Here is a 5,977-nt window from a genome sequence, read left to right as displayed (position 1 = left end):
TTTCACTAATACAGATTTTGGTTCAGTTTGCTGGTGAGCTGTCATTGGACTCACCTTTTAGACATTACAGGAAGTTCCAGATCCACGTAAAAGCAGGTTTTAATAACGGGTTGGCACGCCATTTAAAGGGTCCCTCGTCGGTATGGCTGGTCCATTGACGTGTGCTGTCGTGCTCTTCTGTCATTGGCTGATGGGGTTGAGAACGTCTGGAAGTGAAAGAAAGCCAATACCTCAAGTCTCAGTAATGGAATGCTGTTGTACTGAGCCAGTGGAATCCAACACGGGTCATATCCAGTATTTTACAGCAGAGACCCAGAGGCTGCGTCAATCAGTCAGTCACTGAAACACACACACACGGACACAAACACACGCACACAGAAACCAAAAAACTGCCAAAGACATTTACATGTGCACGCACAGAGACACCCAAACATTGACACGTGCAAACACAGACACACTTGCATGAACCCACACACACTGTAAGTGCACCCAGGTATGCACGTACAGGTATGCATAAACACACACCCGTACGTGTCACAGCCGGGATCTGAACCCCGGTCTCCCATGAGAGAAACCAATGACTTAACCATTAGACCAAAAGGTAAAGTTCTACTGGGCCGAGGGCTACAGTGTTTGGACAGGTATACACACAGATGAAGAAATATAGCACAGCCTAGAGAGCTGCACCAACAGCTGATACTAACTAATGAACACATGAAGCTTTGATCTGAAATGATTTTCCACCTTGAAGCAAATGAACAGTTCTTTAAATCAGGGGTGTCGAACTCATTCCATGGAGGGCCTAGTGTCTGTTGGTGTTTGGTTTTTCCTTTCAATTAAGACCTAGACAACCAGGTGAGGGGAGTTCCTTACTAATTAGTGACCTTAATTCATCAATCAAGTCCAAGGGAGGAGCGAAAACCCGCAGACACTCTGCCCTCTGTGGAATGAGTGTGACACATGCTTTAAATGGTTCAGTCTTACTTAGTTATAAATAATAAAGAAAGATGCAAGAACGTTTTTTGGTAGCACTTTACATTACAGCACATGATAAAGAGGCAATGCCAAGGTAATACTGTGGTAACTAGTTTTGATAACTTACAGTTTCTCATAATTTGCCTGGTAATAGATATGTAACTACATCACAAAAACACTGAAAATGAGGAATGACATTTCACATCAATTAAATTAAATCAGGGCTGGAAAATGCAGTTCACCCTATTTCAGTAGTATTACCATTGGGTTATTCATCCATTGTCTGATAGAAGGTGTGAGAGGATACGCTATACAGTAGCAAATAAACTCAGCATTTTTAAAGTGGCTCATGGGTTTCAAAGCTGCCGTCAGCATTATTTGTATTTTTTTAAGAGAAGTAGCTAGCTAACTAGCTACTAATAGTAATGCCATCAGTCAACTATGACAGTTTCTTTCAATTCCTTGAAAATAATATTAGCTAAATTACATTTTACTAGACTGTCACAATAAACACTGAATGAGTTTATTGAATTGCAGAATCAGCTTCAGGTTCCCAGGATGCCCATGTGAAAGGTGAAAGGTTAACATTTCCTAGTTCTGGTGGTTCACTTTGCACATTGCTGTAAGAAACAGTGCTGCATTGAGGTACCAGTGACTTGTGGACTGTAGTCAGTAAAGGTAAATGCATCCTTCAGATGATTATAGTCTTTGGGACTATAGTGCTCTTTCATTTTTTATCTTCTAAATTGTGCAGCATGTGTCACAGTTTAATCCACAATTCAATTCCATTCACTGCTAAATTATAAAATGTCCTATGGCAATAATTGCATTTGATTGAAATTTGAATTATGGGAATCGATCAAATACAATCAAACTCAAACCATTGTAATGCATTTTCACATAAAAGTATGAGTCATCATCTATTAAAATACATTTTGATTAGTAATGTAGTCTATAACTGGATAATTGCCATCTAGTATTGATCACTTCATCACCATGGTCTCTTTCATTCCTTACAAACAATGAGACATTGTTATAGGTAAAAAAAAACTCAACTTAAAAACATGAACTGGCTGTCTGGATATGAGCTTCCACTTTCACCATGCAGTGTGTTGGTTTTTCAGGGAGCATAAGTACTTGTAGGTGGATGTCCTGACCTGCACCATGATGGGCTGGGTGTGTCTGGGCCCATGGTCTGGGTCCGGGTGGAGGAAGAAGGTGGGGGTTAGGGGGGTAGGAGGAGAGGCGCAGCCCAGGACCTGGGGGTGACACAGAGATGATGATTCACGCAGGCTGTGAGTCAACTGGACAGGGTTCCAGCAGCTATAAAGCCAGGGAACCATGCATGGAGGCATGGATGTTTCTGGTTATCACTCACCCACCACAGCCTCACAACCAACAGGTAAGACTTGACTCCAGCACTGACTGGTGGTGACGGGATAGGGCTCTAAGGGACAGGTGTGGATGAGGAGAGAGGACATCAGATTCTGAAAATGAGTATGTCAATTTGAGTGGCATGACAGCTCAAAGTTACGTTTTTTAAGAAACGAATGATGCATGCATTCAAGTTTAGACATATTCAGTAATTTCATTTTTTATGATTTTACAAATGATCGCTTTTGTTTAAAATTTGATTTAAAAAATATAACAATTTTTTAAAAATTACACTTTAAATTGACAACTTTTATCTGAACACATTCATTTACATGTATTCATTTGCAAAAAAAAATTTGTTGAACTATCAAAGCAACAGCGATCATCTCAGTGGTTAGAATGAGTCTGAAATCAAATGTAATCATTTCAACATTTTAAACCACATTTTTTATGCAGCATCTTTGTTGTGGTGAATTGACTTGCATTTAGTATTGAGATTGAGGTAAAGATCTTTTCATTCTTTTTTTATTCAACCAAGTGTATTGTACAGTATCATCTTAAAGGGGCAATCAACAGTTGAAACAATAACAAAGCATACTCCTCGCAACTGTTTCGGTAAAGACCTGAGGGATGGGACTGGAGAAATGTAACCACTCTCAAATTCAAAGACAGTGCTATGGATGCAAGGAGTGACCATCTATGATATACAAATTATAGATTTAACCATGTTTTGAGGCTGTATAGTGTTTGTTTACATTTACTTTATTTACAAACAAGCTTATATTTTGGGGTCTGATGAGGTACAACAGTTGAACTAAGCTCATGAGGCATTTCTAAGTTATATTCCTCAATGGGTACACAACTGCAGATTACCCCTTTAAATTGTATGACTAAGTCGATTTGGAAAAAAGCGTCTGCTAAATGGCATATCTTATTTTATTATTATATATTAAATAGCGTGGTATTTGTATTGTTCTCCAGATAAAACAAGATGCATGTCTCTGTGGTCCTTCTCTGCCTGGCCCTGGTTGTGTCTGTGTCTGTGTGTCACCCTCAATGGGGTCATCCCCTCAACGGGGTCGTCCAGATGAGGAACAACATCAAGATGCTGGCCATGATCACTGTGGTCCACATAAAGAATTATCTGACCGAGGTACCACCTCTTACTCAGCTATTCTGTATGCATGATACGCCATAAAAGTATTCTGTGGTCAATGGACATGAGTAGGATACATTCAGAAACATGTCTGGGTACACTGTACATTACAGACCTTCACTTAATAGCAATAGGAATGTGTGGGCCCATGTGTGTGTACAAGCATTTCGCTACACTCGCAATAACATTTGCTAAATATGTGTATGTGACCAATAAAATGTGATTTGATGTATGAGTCAAACATGAATGTGATTTCATAAAACATGAGGGTATTTTTTTACTGACTGACTCAGGATAGCTGCATGCAAAGTCTACTGATTAAATGATTAAGAGAATCCCTGTGAATTAAAGATTTCTTAGAAATAAATACAATCCAGTATATAATGTGGTCCTCTGTAGCTCAATTGGTAGAGCATGGCGCTTGTAACGCCAGGGTAGTGGGTTCGATCTCCGGGACCACCCATACGTAAAAATGTATGCACACATGACTGTAAGTCGCTTTGGATAAAAGCGTCTGCTAAATGGCATATTATATTATACATAACCAATGTCCATTAAAATATATAATATTTAATAAATACAAAGAAAAGAAAAACAAATCCTCATCCCTCTACTCTCCCTCCATTCCCTCAGTTCAACGTTCCCCTGGAGATGGAGTTCAACCCCATGGACCCCCCCATCGAGGGCCTCCATCTGGGTCCACCTGGGGGGCCTAGAGGAGAGTCTGCAAGACAGCAGGTGCGGTCAGGTGTATGAGGACCTGTCCAGCATGCGGGGGTGGGTGTACTCCTTGTTCCAGGCTCTGGGCTGCCCTGCCCTGGCCAAGCCTGGTGGAGAGGCCCTGAAGACGGTATATCAGAGCCTGGTGGAGGGCCAGAGGTACATGGAGAAGATCAGTCTCAACCTGGAGAAGCTCAAGATCTGCTGAGACCCCACGCACATACACAGGCGCAGTCAGGCAGCCGGATAGCCAGGCACACACAGATGCATAGTTTATACACACACACACACACACACACAAACACACACACACAAAGTGGTATTCGATTTTTTTGTTGTTGCTTTGTTCTTTCAATGTCTATTGTCTTATCATTATTATGAATATATAATTGTTATTATGCTCAAAAACAGATGCACAACTTTCACTGATACAACTGTCCCCCCCAGTTGTATCATTGGAATGTGATACAAAACAAGGCAACAGTGTGCTTTAGGACCATGCGGACGCCTCCGAGCGGTCGGGTAGGCTGTTTGGAGTGTTTATCCGACTGGATAAAAAAAAATATATATATAAAAAATATATATGCCCCCCCCCCACTTCTAAAACCAAAGTTGTGCCCCTGCTCAAAACTATTAATGATTATTTGTTATAGAAATATTTAATGCTTTAAAACTAATATTTAATGTTTATTGTTGTAGCACTGATAGCTCTTGATGCTGTTTTTGACAGAGGTGCAATACATTTATCTAATGAGTCGTTTGAATGTATTGAAAGAATTGAAGCATTTGTAGCGGAGGGCCTATGCCAGGGCTCTCCAACCCTGTTCCTGGAGGACTACTGTCCTGTAGGTTTTTGATCCAACCCTATTCTAGCACACATGCTTCTAATAATTAGCTGGTTGATAAGCTGAATCAGGTCAGTTACAACTGGGGTTGGAGTGAAAACCTACAGGAGGGTAGTTCTCCAGGAACACAGTAGGAGGGCCATGACCTACACCAATGTATTTTGGGGATGCTATTTTTTATATGAAATAATTCAGCTTCTGTAGCATTGTAACCTAGAGCCTTCAAGGATGTGTTGTTTTCCATGTAATTTCACAATGAATTATTTTGAAACAAGAGCAAAAGTATCCTATCCCTTTAAAAACACCTTGAAAATGTAGGCCTATTAATTGTTCATTCGATAGCCACTTTTATTCAAAAGTTCAATTAAAAAGTGGAACTAGAACTCAGCACTATCTTCTATAAATTCTGTGTTGGTATTTCCTTATAAAAGCAAGCCACTACAAGAGTAGCCTAGACTACAAATGAAAATATAACATAATAGACCCATTTTGTAGGTAAAGTGAACTGTTCCCAAAGTGGTGACTTTTCCCATTGTCATGTTTAAATAGTCCTAGATATCAAAGTGAAAATTGTCCTCGAAAGTAAATGAATAACAGTGGGTGGACCCAAGACAAACTGTTAGGCAACCTTTCCTATTTCCAGGCTAATTATTTTTCAACAGAAATTAATAATATGCTACAGGCTTATTTTAAGATGAGGTTTGAGCCATCTCAACAGAGCTGCAACCACCACATTTTATATAGTCTGGGAGCTACTACTCCATTGAGTATCATATGTTATGTTTCGTATGGTATGTACAGTATTAATTTGAGGATGTCCATCATCCTTTTCGTGTGATATGTTACAAATTGCAATTTGTATGATATGTTACGAATTTGCAAAACATTCAATATGTAATGAATTTGT

At 39.7% G+C, this 5,977-nt stretch overlaps 1 pseudogene across 1 annotated transcript; it reads left to right on the top strand.

The window, feature by feature from the left end:
* The first annotated feature begins 3,340 nt into the window (after positions 1-3,340).
* Positions 3,341-4,433, top strand: LOC311128962 (leptin-B-like; annotated as a pseudogene). The gene is made up of 2 exons: positions 3,341-3,502; positions 4,139-4,433. The product of its transcript is annotated as a leptin-B-like (transcript).
* The last annotated feature ends 1,544 nt before the right edge of the window (positions 4,434-5,977 follow it).

Source organism: Coregonus lavaretus, assembly GCF_964263955.1.
Source record: "Coregonus lavaretus genome assembly, chromosome: 5".
In the NCBI taxonomy this organism is placed as follows: domain Eukaryota; kingdom Metazoa; phylum Chordata; class Actinopteri; order Salmoniformes; family Salmonidae; genus Coregonus; species Coregonus lavaretus.
Note: the sequence above shows the minus strand (reverse complement) of the source record. Positions and strands in the feature narration are given on the sequence as shown.